Genomic DNA, 14,816 nt, shown 5'->3' with positions numbered 1-14,816 from the left:
TTTTTTTTTTTTTTAATGGATGCTTTGGAAAATCACCGTTTGACTTCTGGACACAGTGTTTCAGACTCCAGTGTTAATTTTATTAAGCAGTATAATCAGAAAGTCACTTGAATCATCATGTAATAATTTGTGTTTCTGGACCTTAATAGATATGGCTGTAAGAACTCAATGCTCAAGTAATTATTCCAATAAAGAGAGACATAATCAACCCAATGTTATTCAGACCCCAAAGTAACTCACTGTAGTGATTCTTTTTTTTTTTTAATGTAATCTTAAAAAAAAAAGAATAGAGAACTAGGAATTTTGGGAGGCTTCCTACAACGATGGTGAGTTGATAACTTTGGAAACTCGAAAGGAGGTAGAGAGACACATTTTATTGAATCTTACACCAAGTACACACAGTCTAAGGGAATGAGGGTAAATTTCCTAATTTCGATAGAATTTCACTCTACTCTTTAGCAAAATTGAACTAGTTGTACTGAGGGATCTCACCATACGCTATGGAGAATAATTTATGTATAATTTAAATACAAAAATAGTAAAATATTCAGGGAATACACCCAAATATCTGCAGTGTCACAACACTGTACAATAATATATAGTACCCATCACCCTCCCTTTTAAAATCCTGCTTATTAATGTTACTTTTTCTAGTCTAAATGGTACTCACATTCATTTATATGAAGGCTTTCTTAGATTACAATTTCACATTCATTTGACAAACATTTAATGAGTACTTAGTGCTGTGTTGTATAGAGGATGATGAATATGGTTCAGCATTCAGATTGCTCACAGAGTAGTTGCAGAGATAGAAATACAGGCCAATAATTGTCATTGTGAAAATGTTATGAGAGTATCAAGTATTATGGGGTCCCAGGGGAGGGGACCCATTCTCTGGTATCCATACTCCTTACAGGCTTTCATCCTCACCATGCCACACTGTTCTTATCCAGGTCAACAATGGCTCCCATGTTGCTAAATCTGGGTCATGTCTTAGTCCTCATCTCACTCAATATGTCAACAATATTTCACACAGTTGTTCATTTCCTCCTTCTTGAAAGACTTCCTTCACTTGGCTCCTGGGAGGTCACTCTTGCTTCACTTCATGTCTCACGGTCACTCCTTTTAAGTCTTCTGTGTTGGCTCTTCTACAGCTTTCCAAGCTCTGAACATCAAGTACTTCAGAACTCAGTCCCTGAACTCTACTCTCTTCTCCCTTCTCTCTAAGTGATCCTACCCCATTTCAGGGCTTTAAATATCATCTATTTCAGATAACTCCCCAATACCTACCCCCACCCACGATATTCCCACTGAACTCCAAAGCATTTATGCAACGGCCTACCTGACATTTCCACGTATAGGTCCAACAGGCATCTCACACATAACATGATTTTTTAAAAATCTTGATTTTTCCCACCCAATCTGTTCCTCCTACAGTCTTCGCCATCTTAATAGAGGGAAACTTCATCCTTCCAGTTCCTCGGGTCAGAATTCTGGGCATTGTCCATGACTATTTCCTTCACATTCTACCTTTCAGCTTTGCCTTCAAAACATATTCAGAATCTGACAACTCTTAATACCTCCCCTCTTGTCACCCTGGACAACAGTTGTCACCTGGATTATTACAATAGCCTCTTAGCAGGTCTTTCTGCTTTTGTTCTTGCCTCCCTATAGTCTATCCTACACATGGCTATCGTCGTGATCCTATTAAAATCTAAGGCAGATTATTTCACTCTTCTGCTTCCTACCCTTCAATGGTTTCCAGTCTTACTCCAAATAAAAATTAAAGTCCTTTCCACGGCCCACAAGGCCCTACAAAATCTCGCCCATAGCTACCTCTCTGATCTCATCCCTCACTTATTCACCTCACTCTAATCACACTGGCCTCCTATCATTTCCTCCAGTACACCAAGAATGCTCTGCTTTGGGCACTTTGCACTTGCTGTTCCCTCTGCCTGAAATGCTTTTCCTACTACCACTCCCCACTTTCTATATCCACATAGACTGAACTCATGCTTTATTTTCATCTCTGCTCTCATATTACTTCATCCTAGTGGCCTTCCTCAACCACTATTTAAAATAACATCCTCACCCACCTACCCTGCCTTATTTTTCTTCATCCTAGTTCCACCTGGCATGCACGCTGTTGCTTGCTACTTGTTTATTGTCCACCTGTTTCCACTAGAATCTAAATTCTATCACAGTTGAAAATGTCTGTTTTCTCACCGTTGCCTCTCTAGATCTTAGGGCAGTATCTGGCATATAATAATCTTCCAATAAATAATGAATTTTAATGAATTAATATATTTGAGTTGAGAAAAAAGGACAAAGGATCCCAGGCAGAAAAAATCAGCACCAGCAAAGGAATAAATTTGGTCTGTTTAAAACAGAAGTGATGGGGCTTCCCTGGTGGCGCAGTGGTTGAGAATCCGCCTGCCGATGCAGGGGACACGGGTTCGCGCCCCAGTCCGGGAAGATCCCACATGCCGCGGAGCGGCTGGGCCCATGAGCCATGGCCACTGAGCCTGCGCATCTGGAGCCTGTTGCTCCGCAATGGGAGAGGCCACAACAGTGAGAGGCCCGCGTACTGCAAAAAAAAAAAACCAAAACAGAAGTGAGCAAACTTACAACCTGGGGACCAAATCTAGCCTGCTACTTGTTTTGGTTAAAGTTTTATTGAAATATAGCCAGGCTCATTCATTTATATTACTATTTATGAATGCTTTTGTTCTGCAACAGCAGAGTTGAATAGTTATGAAAGAGACCATATGGCCTGCAAACCTGAAATATTTACTATATGGCTCTTTGCAGAAAAAGTTTGCCAACGCTTGGTCTGAAGGGTAGAATGCATTTTGGACATGGTGGGAAGATGGAAGAGTCAGTATGGACAAGGTGGAAAGGGTTTAGATGAGTCTGGACGTCACATGTAAGTCAAGAGAGAGTGAGACAATGGGTGCTTTTAGGCAAGGGAGTCCCTGAAAGGCAGGAACTATGTCTAATGTAATTTGTGCATTAAAGAGTACTTGCTATTTAAACCAGTTATCCCAGTGGCAGCTGCTGCCAGGACTCCTGCCTTTATGTCATCGCCACATCTGGGATTAGCTCTTGCTGTAGGAACCAGAAAGTGGTGAGAATCCCTTTGCTTCCTCCAGCCTCCTATATGAGGTGTTGGTTTGGAAATGATCTATCTCTTGTGGTGAGTCTGGCACAGATGGCCCCAACAGAATCCATTATCGCCTCTAGATAACTGGCCTGGGCTGATCTCAAGAGTCCCAGAAACACGAGGGTGGTTCTAGGGTAACCAAGAGACTTGTGTCTCCTCAGACTTGTTGGTCCTGCCTTAGGAAGCTTCTGGAATTTGAGAAACTTTGGAATCATTTCTATAGAGGGTGACAAGAAAAACCCTAAATTTTCAGTGGTTTGACAGCTCATCAGACCTTTTCCAAGTTCTCTAAACCATGTGAATCAGTGAGACTTTGCCACTGGGTAAGGTCAAAAGATTGCTGATCCGTTTTGCTTTTACTCAGATTGGATTTCACAGTAAAGCGGCCTTTCCCCCCCGCTGTCTTTGGCTGTTACGATTTTAGCTTCAGCCAGACCCTAAGTTAGGGCAGGAGTAAATTTGGAAGAAAACAAAAAAGGAGAATAAATGTGTTCTGAATTTCACAGAACAAAGTGGAGCTCTGGCTTGTGGTGGAGCTTGGGAGCAGACGCCCCCCGCCCCACTTCCCTTTGAGAACGCAGTGGTGAAATCAGGTCTGCTCCAGTGAAGCTGTGGCATTCGGGTTTAATTTGATAGATCCCAACGTGCCCACTTTGCTTTGAGACTCGGTTCTGGCCTGACATTTTCTGCCCATCCCTCAAAGTGTGTATAAGCAGGGGAGGCCAAGTTTCCACTTGTATATACTGAATCATTCAACTAGAAGTCCATAGCCCTTACAGAAGCTCATGTTGTCTATTGGCTTGCCTTTAAAAATCCAAAGTACGGGTTATCTGAAAACTGATAGGTTATCATTTGAAGGAGGAAGTAGAAAGTGCCAAATAGTCAACAGTCTAGGCCTAAGAAAACGATACAGAACTTTGATTTCTCCTGTAGCCTTGGGGACCCCCCTTTCTTTAGGCTTTACAGTATACCAGAACATTTTTTTTTTTTGGTTTAATTTAATACTTCAATTTTCAGGAAGAAGCCAGATCAAGTTTTTTAGGTTTTATCCTCTTGGGACGTGCTGAATTAACTGCAGGCTTCATTTTGTAGGAGTTGGTATCAGTGGATGGGGTGCTACCTCAGCCCTTTTGAAAGTAGCAGACGGAGGTGGCTCCAATAATTCCATTAAGACCGTGGATACACACTTGCCTTGGGGATTTGAAGTTGGGCTTAATCAAATCTGGATTTGACATTTCACAGCCCACATCAAGGGTTTCTACAAAGGAACATCAGAGCAGTGCCAGCTATGCTATTGCTCTGACTTAGTGCCTTCTCCTGGGGAACTGAACAGGCCTTGTGCTAATCTTGTTGATGCTTTCACTGCACCTCTGCCCTGCTGTACAGCACTCAGAGCTTCTGCAGGCCACAGTTTCTTGCCATCCGTGAAAAAGTATTTATTTAGTGCCTATCATGCCCCACGGCGCTGGGCTAGGGTCTGGGATGGGTGCAATGGTAAACAAGACTAACTGTACTCTGAGCTGCACTTGTAAACATTACACATAGTAGGAGCTACAGATGCTCAACCCATGGCTGAAAAGCAATTAACTATTTTTATTCATTCATTACCAACCATGTCCTAATAGGTTATGCCCACCCTTGAGGAGTTTAAAGTCCAGTCCAGTGGTTCTCAGCTTTAGTCACCTAAGAAGCCCCAGGAAGGCCTATTTCACATGGGAATATGAGGCATCTGCACTTCTCAGAGGCAGATGTTTTTGAGGCACTTGTTCTTTGGACCACACTTTGAGAAATATTGATACATGTAGAAGTGATGTAAACAAACCACTGTGAAAATAGCATAATAAATTCTGCACCTGTCACAGTGGAGGCTCAAAGGTGAGAGAGCACAGTCCTATTCCGGAGGCCAGAGAAGGCTTCCAAGATGAAGTTCTAGATCTTGAGGGATGATGGAGGGTCATTTTTTTTTTTTTTTTAAACAGGCTTTAAGACTTCACTAGCTCTTTTTTTTTTTAATTTATTTATTTTTGGCTGTGTTGGGTCTTTGCTGCTGTGTGCGGGCTTTCTCTAGTTGCAGCAAGCGTGGGCTACTCTTCGTTGCAGTGCGTGGGCTTCTCATTGCGGTGACTTCTCTTGTTGCGCAGCACGGACTCTAGGTGCATGGGCCTCAGTATCTGTGGCATGTGGGCTCAATAGTTGTGACTCGCGGGCTCTAGAGCCCAGGCTCAGTAGCTGTGGCGCACGGGCTTAGTTGCTCCGTGGCATGTGGGATCTTCCCGGACCAGGGCTTGAACTCGTGTCCCCTGCATTGGCAGGTGGATTCTCAACCACTGCGCCACCAGGGAAGCCAGTCAGACAGTGCCACAGGTGGGAACAGCTGGGAGTGGGAGAGAATTCCAGGCAACAAGGAGAGCAGGAAAAGGACACCAGAGTGGAGAGGGTAGACCTGTTTAGGTGCCCTGTGAGCATAGAGCTGGGAGGGTCAGTGAGGGAATACGGTGCTGGGAAGTAGTCTGGAGGCAGGTCATGGAAGATCTTGAAAGCCAATGTCGGATTGAGAAACCGTTAGCGAGAAACCATTTTGTAGCAGAGAAATAATGTGATCAAATTTGCATATCAGACGGAGTAGTCAGGGGGCAGTGTGGTGTTGGATGAGAAACAATGTAGGACACAAGGAGCACTTAGTAGGTTCTCCATGAGTGTCATTAAGTGTAAAAATAATAGGGTTGTTGTCAGGATATACATGCAAAGCATTCTTTGGCTGTAAAGATATATATGTAAGAAAGCTGACCCACCAGCCACAGGAAGAGCGGGAATCACAGAGGAGCAGGCTGCCAGAACCTTCCCTTGGGAGCTCCGCCGTTAGCATTAGGCGGGTACTATGCCTGCACCTGCTCTCACCTTTCTTTCCATTCACTGGCTTCCTCTATGTGTTGTATCTTCCTCACACCTTCTTCCAACTCCAAATTTCTACTTGCTTAGGAATAAAGGAAAAAGATGCAGATGGAACACATGTGACATATGGGCTGAGTGTAGGAGGACCCCCAGAATCTCCTCAATGCTGCCCCTTCACTTTGCAGGTGGCCTTGAACAAAGCCTTTTGCACATTAGTGATCCATTTGTTAGTGGACCCTGAATTTATTTATACAATGACAGTCATTGGCTGTTGTTGTTTTTTTTTAATTATCTTTTTTCCTAATGGAAAAACCTACAAGTTTGAATTAATGCCAAGTAATTGATTTTGTGAGCCACAGCTGCAAAGGAGTATGAGATGCATAAATGTAGGTATTTTATTTCTCTAGCAAGACTTTGTTAATTCAGAATAGGAGAAAACAATTACTAGCATAAATATATGAATATTCTGAACTATGGACCATTATAAAGCCTTCAGTCTTATTTTCAAGTGTAAGAATTTAAACTTAGTTCCTGTTACAATTACGTCTTTGAGGGCCTCCTTAAATAAATTATTTAGAGTGATTCGTAACAGACATGTCAGTTCCTTTTTATGTAAACAGTCCTCCCACATTTTTTTAAATGGTATATTATTTTGCACAACTTTAATATTCTCCTTGCTAAAGGTGAATGCATCATTCATTTCTTTAGAAAACCCATTGCCCCATGAAGTGAAAGATAAATTTCAAGCTCTGCCCTAGCACCAACTGTTACAGATTAAAAATATGTCTCACTATCTAAGATTGAGAGGAGCGTATTTTGGCAACCAAACTTCGTAAACGTCAGAACAAGTAAGGTTTTTCTGTGTCAGCCACAGCTTCTTCCCAGAGGTCATTATCCAGGTTTTCAAGACTCTAGGTCAGCCTTGGATTCAGGTTTCAAAAGCCTTTAGTTCTACAAACATCCAAAAGTCATGAAAATTTCTCATTAGCCCATTGGCAGTGTTCCCCGTAAATAGCGACTTCCACTTCTTCCCACAAGGCTGGGCTAAGAGAACTTGCTGTCTGAAGCAAATACATACCCAAAGTCCTCACCACACACAAGTTGCCATGAAAAACAAGCAGAAACAGGACCAGCAGGAGAGGCAGACACAGAGATACCTATCCATTCCCTGTGCTTCTTTGGCCCATACCTGCTTTCTTTGAGGCTAGTGCTGATTTGCAAGCCTTGGAAGGAACTGGTTATGAAGGTTTTTGTCAATTAAAGGGAAGCCAAGCCTCCCCCTCTTGGCTGCTCCAATGGAGCTGATTGCCCTGTGGTCTGGATATTCTCTCTACATGGTGGCTTCTGGGGCAGTGAGCTTAGTCTCTGTGCAGCTGACATGGAGGCAGAGGGGACGCATCTAATCATCTACAAGCGGCATGCATTTCAGTTCTCCTAAACCATCTCTGACAAGCTTCAGGTGAGGCCCCATCCCTGGGGTGTGTATCAGTTTGGGGGAATCACTCCATGTCCTTCAGGATTTTATAAACTTTGATCTTAGCCCCTCTTAATGGGAATCTCTCAAGGCCTAAGTCTTGACTATTCTGTTCTGTCCTCACAGGATATCTCTTAATCCACTCCATCGATTTAGCAGCCCTTTCTTCGACTTTGGAGTTCTGTCCTGTTTCTTTGAGAATTCAATTTAGGGAACAGCCTAGTATAACGGGTAACTTCATGATCCTTGGCATTTGCAAGTCCAGAGATCAAGCCCAGGCTCTGCCATGGAATTGCACTGAGATCGGGGACGAGGTGCTTAACTTTCCTGAGTTTATTTCCTCGTTAGTAAACTCAGAAGAGCAACAGCACACTCTTTATCAAGTTTTTATAAGGATCAAATAAATTAACACATATACCTATTAGAATACCTGGTCCCTACAAAAGTAAGTGTGATAATCTGGAAACACAAACATAACTAGATGACTGAGTTCTCTTCTTTACATGAATGTTTGACCAACTACAATCTACGTATTTGGTAGCAATACAATCCCAGAATTTTTCTGACCCGAAATAAAGTGCAGTTGATCCCATCTAGCCTTAAAGTGGCAGCTGTTCTAAAGGTGTTGACTTTGTACATTCCATACACAGGACCACACTGTGCATCTTACTGAAAGCCACATTCATTATTTGTCACTTGTTCAATGCCTCCTCTTGTCTAGGCACTGTGTTAGGCAGTGAGATCTCAAAGGAGAATAAAACAAGGCCTTTACCCTTAGAACCCTTGTAGTGCTGTTCAGTGTATGTACATAGTCACTGCGCGCAGTGCCCTGCTGATTAGTCAGTGTTTAGCTACCATAACAAACAGTCCCAGTGTCTCAGTGGCTCAATGAAAGCTGATTTCTTATTCACATTGTATTAGTTATCTATTGCATGGCAGCAAATGACTCCAAAACTTAACAGTTTAAAACAACAAACACGTCGAGTATACTTCAATTTAAAAAAAAAAAAAAAGGAATTTTCTCACACAGTTTCTAAGATTCGAGAATCCAGGAGCAGCTTCGCTGGGTGACTCTAGCCCAGTGTCTCTCACAATGTTGTATTCGAACTATCTGCTGGAGTTGCAGTCGTTTGAAGGACCAGCTGGGATTAGAATTCTTTTCCCACCTCACTCCCCTGATTATTGTCAGGCCTCAACTCCTTGATGGCTGTTGGAAGGAGATCTCCATTCCTTACCATGTGGGTGTCTCCACAGGCATGGCAGCTGGCATCCCCAAAAAGTAATGAGAAAGAGAGGATGAGAATGAGCGAAAGACCACCAACGGCAGAGGCAGAGGTTACAGGCTTTTATAACCTAATCTCAGAAGTGGCATACCATCACTTCTGCCATATGCTATTGGAGATGAATGCACAAGGGTACGAATACCAGGAGATGTGACCATTGGAGGGCGGCTACCACACAGTGAACATGAGTCATAGTCTATTGTGAGTTGTTGGTCGGGGGAGATGGATGGGGGCAGAGAGTCTGCTCCACACAGTTTCGTTTTAGGACCCCCGTCTCCTTCCATCCTGAGACTCCTCCTTGTGCCCTTGGAGTTTTCCACCTGATCCTCTGCATCTTGCCAGGAGGTCAAGAGTAAGGAAAAGGCACTAGGGCTGCCCAGCAGATCTTAGTGACCAGACTCGCACATTGTGTACATTACTTTGGCCCACATTCCTCCAGCCAGAAATCACCTAATTGCAGGGGAGGCTGGGAAATGTGTTCTATCTGTGACCCTGGATTAAAAGGAAATGGGATTTGGCAAATGTATAGCAGGCAGTCTGCCACACCCTCTATTTGAAAAGAGATTGTACATTTAAACAGCTTAAATTTTTAAAAAACCAGTCTGTTCAGTTTTAACACAACAACAAAAAAATATGATCGCCTGCCACTATGTGACAAAGCAACTGATTGAGTGCATATTTTCACCTTTTCAATGCATTGTAAATGCAGCCCCTATTTAAGGGGCCTGAAAGCAGGTGGTGGAGAGCAGTTCCTGAACCATTAAGTTTGCCGCCTTTTCAGGAATACTATTAGGATGCTGACAGAAACAAGTCTTGCCTTGTTTCCCAAGTGGAGAAAGAAGAAAGTCTTTATTCCCAAGCAAACGAAAATACAAATCACAAGGCTAAAATTATGGATGCAAAACAATATATTAAAATGTGGCTTGTGTGTAGTATTTGCATGCAATTTAATATGTATCTGTCATTCCCTTTGCTAAATTCAGTAGGCACTGAAAATATTAAGCAACTGAGTACAGCTAATAATTAGAGGAATTATTTTGAAATATATTTTAACCCATTTATGTTCCTATTGCCAAACCTCTTGGTCTTAAAGGGCTCTGAGATGTCATATCAGATCATTTAATTGGTCAGATCTCAGATCTCTGTGGCCTAGGAACAACTCACCAAAGTATTTTTCATAAACTGACGTGGTAACACTCAAATGATTGGAAAAACTAAAATCATTCCTAGGATATAAAAATTTCATATCAGATTTGAAAGCTGGAAAAGTCTGTAGATATTAGATATTAGTCTGTAGATATCGGTATTAGATATTTCCATCTCTCCTACTTATTCTGAAGTCTGGCCATATTTAAGATTTCATGAGACATTTAAGACCACTTTTTGCAAAACCCAAATTTGCTGAGCCTTCTGCTCCAGTTATCTTTGCAGCTAAAGTTTTCAGAATCGGTTTTGCCCTTTACTGGGGTTTGTTTGCCTGGCTTTCTAAGTTGAGCAAACCCCAGTAAGAGAAATCACTTTTAGGGCCGTAGCAAAAATGAGCCAAATTTCAACCACACGTAGAATCTTTGCTCTCTGCACATCGAGGCTTCTGGGCCAGAGAAGAAGAATATATTTCATGAGAATGCAGCTCTAAGTCATAAACTTGAAATACATCAAGCTCTGTGTTGTTAATTGGCACTTACCTCACCTGAAGGCTTTTGCCAAGAAGAGCAGAGGGTTTTAATGGGGAAGGAAGTAAGGAAAGAGCCTGGAGCTCTGGAAAACAGGCCCAGCCACATGTGATTTTTAGCTGAGGGGCTTCCCACCCCCCAGGACGCTAGAGCAACAAAGTGGCCTATGTGCTTTCTCAAACCTCGGCTGTTTGTTTGGGGGGTAATGCTCAGACTGGGGCATGAGTGATAACTGCTTCACGTAATTACGAAGACAGCTTGAAAACTATGCCCCTCTTTGTTTCGGCCTCCAGATGACGGCCGTCTAACCGCTGTTTGTGCCAGTTTTATTTCAAAGCGCTTTTCTTTCCATATTTCAAAGGTCAGTGTGTTTACTGGTGGCCAAAAAGAGCCTGTGTGTGAGAGAAAGAAACACATGTGGTTGAGTGGCAGAGCTGGATGAGGAGTCAGAACTGAATCCCAATCCTAGATTGGCTTCTAGATCTGTGAAAGAACTGAATTTATTTGACCTCCCCTTCTTCATTACCATAGAAAGGAGAGGAAGTAAATGGTATCAGTGGTCTCTTCTAGGTGAAAAGAAAAAAAAAAAAAAAAAATTCTAGAAGTCTGATTCAGGAAGAAGAAATGGAGGTGTTCCCAGTAAAGAAACATCATCAAATACGTATCCAAGAAAATGTCCATTTCATCTTCTCAAAATGGAAATGTTTCTTCCTTCAAAGAAAGCAGGCTGTATAGTCTGGTCACCCTTGGAAACCTTGAGATTGTTTTCAGTCAAGGAATATTAGCACAGGGAAATAAAGCAAGCACCAAACACTTTCTCAGGAGTCTCCGTTGGCTTTCTGACATCATTGCTTCATCAAAGCTGATCAGACTGAGTTACCTGCCCTTTTATTAAAACATTAGAGTTTCTATTATGAATATTTGAAAACAGCATCAAATTTCAATTACATAAGCTCAATACCTATTTCAAATGTCCTTCATGATTCATTTTCTTCTAACCTGTGTTTTCCACATCCATCTTCCCTCCGTTTTCTGTATATTGAGCTGCTGGGGAAAGGAGGTGAGTAAGCTGCAGAAGTGGTAAAGAGCATGTATTCTGAAAGTGGGTTTACCTGGGTTCAAATTTAGTCTTCCCAATTATTAGTTGTGTGACCTTGCATGATTAATCTCTCTGTGCCTCAGTTTGCTTGTCTACTAATGCAAGTACTCACTTCCTGGTGTTGTGAGGATTAAGTGGATTGATATGTAGAGTAGTGCCTGGCTCTCAGCAAGCATTCAATTAGCTAATCATGAAAAACACTCCCCTTTTTGAAATGAATTCTGTATTTGGAAAAAAAAACTTCTCTTTCGTGCCACCGTTTCTCTTCTTGAATCAATCCACCTACACCTGTAGAAGTGAAAAAGTAAATTTGCAAATGCCAAGGGAACAGTGCCTGTGTTGTAAAAGGGAGAAAAAAGTAAAAGAGAAAAAGAGAACAAATGAAATGTCTAAAACTTAATCTTCCAGTGACTGTGAATTTCCAGCCTCCTTTGAAGTAAGGGTACTCTTTACCTTGAGTTCGTACAAGACAAACAGAATTCTCACTACTTGACCAGGAAAAGGCATGGCAACTCTTGGCTGTGATTCAAGAAGGAATGAAGGGGGAAGGGAGGGAGCACAAAAAAGGGGAACTACAGTGTATTGAAGACCTTGGCTAGGCCTTGCACTTCCATTCCATTTAATCCGTTAGTTGAATATTATTAGCTCCATTTTACAATCAAAGAAAGCAGGGTTCAGGAAAATTAAGTGACTTTTCAAAGTCTATTCAGCCAGTTATTGGTGTTGCTGGGATTTAAACCCACTTCTACTGGATGCCAAGACCCCTGCCTTTGTCTCCTTTCTATATCGCCTTCCTAGGAAGGATTCAGCTGGGATGGGGTTCTGAGGGGCCATCAGCAGTATAGACTGAACCAAGACTCCAGCTTATCCACTACCATGTGCACAATATTAGCAAGAGGCTAATATTTCTAAGCCATTTCTGCCCTACTTCAAATGAAGTAGACTCATGTGAGTCTTTGTTGTGAACCACGTAATTTTAGGCATCAAGGAGAGGGGAAACTTTTGAAATTAATTCCCTTTCACTGCTGAAGTCAGAACTTCCTCCTGGATCACAGCCTTTCCAACAGTAGTCCATGCTAGCTTTTCAACATCTTCAGCATCTCTGCAGAGTAGACAGCAGGATGACCTCACCCAGATGCTCACGGCAGCTGGTGCCACACATGCGCAGGACGCCAACCCCATCCTCAACCCCCGGCCCACATCCACCACCGCAGACCCACTGCGGGAGCTCCCCTGTTGTTGCTGGGGATGGCGATGTCCACACAGCGCAGAGAAGAGTCACTGTGACACAGTGACGGCAGGCGGGTTAACATAAGACGGCTCTGAGATCAGACCTGGATCAGTAACCGCCGGAAGTCGCGGCTCCAGGAAGGTGGCCTGGATAGAGTTAGGGAAGTTCCCAGAAGAGAGGCGGCCAGCAGTAGAAGTGGCAGCAGCAAACTTCGGCACAGCTCACTGGCCAGTATCCCTGGAGGATATGACACTGAAGTCAGCCTGGTTACCAATGGCAACAACAGCGCCAGCCGCCAGGGGAGACTTCTCCCAGGTTCTCTGTAGGTGTATGAGGTGATACCATCATTTTTCCTTTCACAGATGTACTGTTCCATTTGGTAGTCAAGGTTGGTGACACCTAAGTGGGTTCCTGCTGCAAGGAATTTGAGGACATCCTCCTTTTTCATTTGCAGGTCATCAAGGGCTCCCGACACTATGAACATTTCCCTTTAAGTCATGAAGGGAACCCAGAGCAGTGCCTTATGGACCCCTCTCTAAGTAGCCCGGGAAAGTGCAAAACTTTTTCATGAAGATGAAGAGAGTTTGGGCACATGAATTCCTTCCTGGTCATGACCTTGACCCCCACCTCCTTTATTGCCTTAGAGCAAGTATGGTCCATGTTGATAAGAATCTGGCAAAGAAGCCCAGGTTATTTTTTTCATACCTAATTATTTCATTTCAGTTCAACCAGGTTTTCTAAACCTGCTTGTGTGTGTTTAGACATACAGCGTAAGTAATTTGTGAGTATGTACTGAGAAGCCTTATCCAAATTCCTTTTAAGAAAGATGCCAGGACCTCATTCTCAATTCTGTTACTGAAGCTGTGATTTTTCCATTTTAGAGTTGAGATGCTAAAGCTAAACACGAATATGCATTTCACTTTCAATAAAATCAGCGGCTGGTAAAACCCAGATTAAAACAGAGCATTGGAAATCAAGCTGCCTTTTTCTATTAGAACTAACAAAAGCTGTTTCATTTTCCAAATCCAGAGTTCTAGATGCTGAAACCCTATTTGTAGGAAATGCTAGGCATTATTAAAAATGCAGATAGTAATCACAAGCTGACATGTTTTCTTGTGGTTGCCAGGATGTTTTAACGACAAAGCTAAGGACAGGTGCTTTAATCAAAGAACAAAGAACAGGGAGAAGACATGAAATGCTCCAAAGCATTTAGGAAAAATAATGCTTTCTCTGGACACTTGGCAGTGACCTCATTGTTAGGAAAAATCTGTCTAAAACACATCTCTTTCCTTATTATTTCTTTTTCTCTGCTTATATTTCTCCTCGGTCTGTAGTTCTTCATCTTAAAATAACAACTATAATAGTAATAATAACAAAACCAAAAACTTTGTTTGGCTGAGTGAGCCCTTTAGTCCCTATCTAAAAAAGAGATTCTTAAACTGGGCTCCATGTATTTTTCTAATGGTATTTTTTTTTTCTGGGAATTAGGTTCACAGCTTTTGTAAACATGCAAAGTACTTATATCCCTCCCAAAGAAGTTAAGCCAAAAAAAAAAAAAAGACAAACAAATGCTGAAGAAATATAAGGTACCCTTCTCTTAGTGCATCACTCTTGTACTGCCACCTTGTTTCAGCCGGGCTTTTGATAATAGCTAGAGTAGTCAATTCGAAGTTAAATTTTCTTGTCAGAAAAGATACGGTGCTGCTCATTACTTTGAATATTGTAGGAAGATGGAATCACTCAGATATCCTGCTATCCACTTCAGCTCAAACTCATCTTCCCTCCCAAACCGTTTCCACTTTACCAAGGTACCATGACCTCTTCCTTCTCTTAAGCACCCTTGTTTGAGATCTAAGTTGTTTGGGGGTCTTTCCAGATGTTTATCTCTCCATCTAATCAGTTGTCAATCCTCTCAGGTCACCTTCAGAAGTCTCTTACATACAACTCTTCCTTTTGGTTCTTAAAAACCAGCATAGTCTACCCTTGGTGGTTTTTACCACT

The 14,816-nt window shown here is 42.3% G+C and overlaps 1 pseudogene; it reads right to left on the bottom strand.

Annotated features, from left to right (window-relative positions):
* Positions 1 to 12,768: 12,768 nt before the first annotated feature.
* Positions 12,769 to 13,299, bottom strand: LOC114886188 (annotated as a pseudogene).
* Between the last annotated feature and the right edge of the window lie 1,517 nt (positions 13,300 to 14,816).

The sequence above is a fragment of the Monodon monoceros genome, unplaced genomic scaffold (assembly GCF_005190385.1).
Source record: "Monodon monoceros isolate NGI ecotype Baffin Bay Population unplaced genomic scaffold, NGI_Narwhal_1 Super_Scaffold_6, whole genome shotgun sequence".
NCBI lineage: Eukaryota > Metazoa > Chordata > Mammalia > Artiodactyla > Monodontidae > Monodon > Monodon monoceros.
The sequence above is the reverse complement of the archived record's forward strand: the minus strand, read 5'-3'. Positions and strand labels throughout refer to the sequence as shown.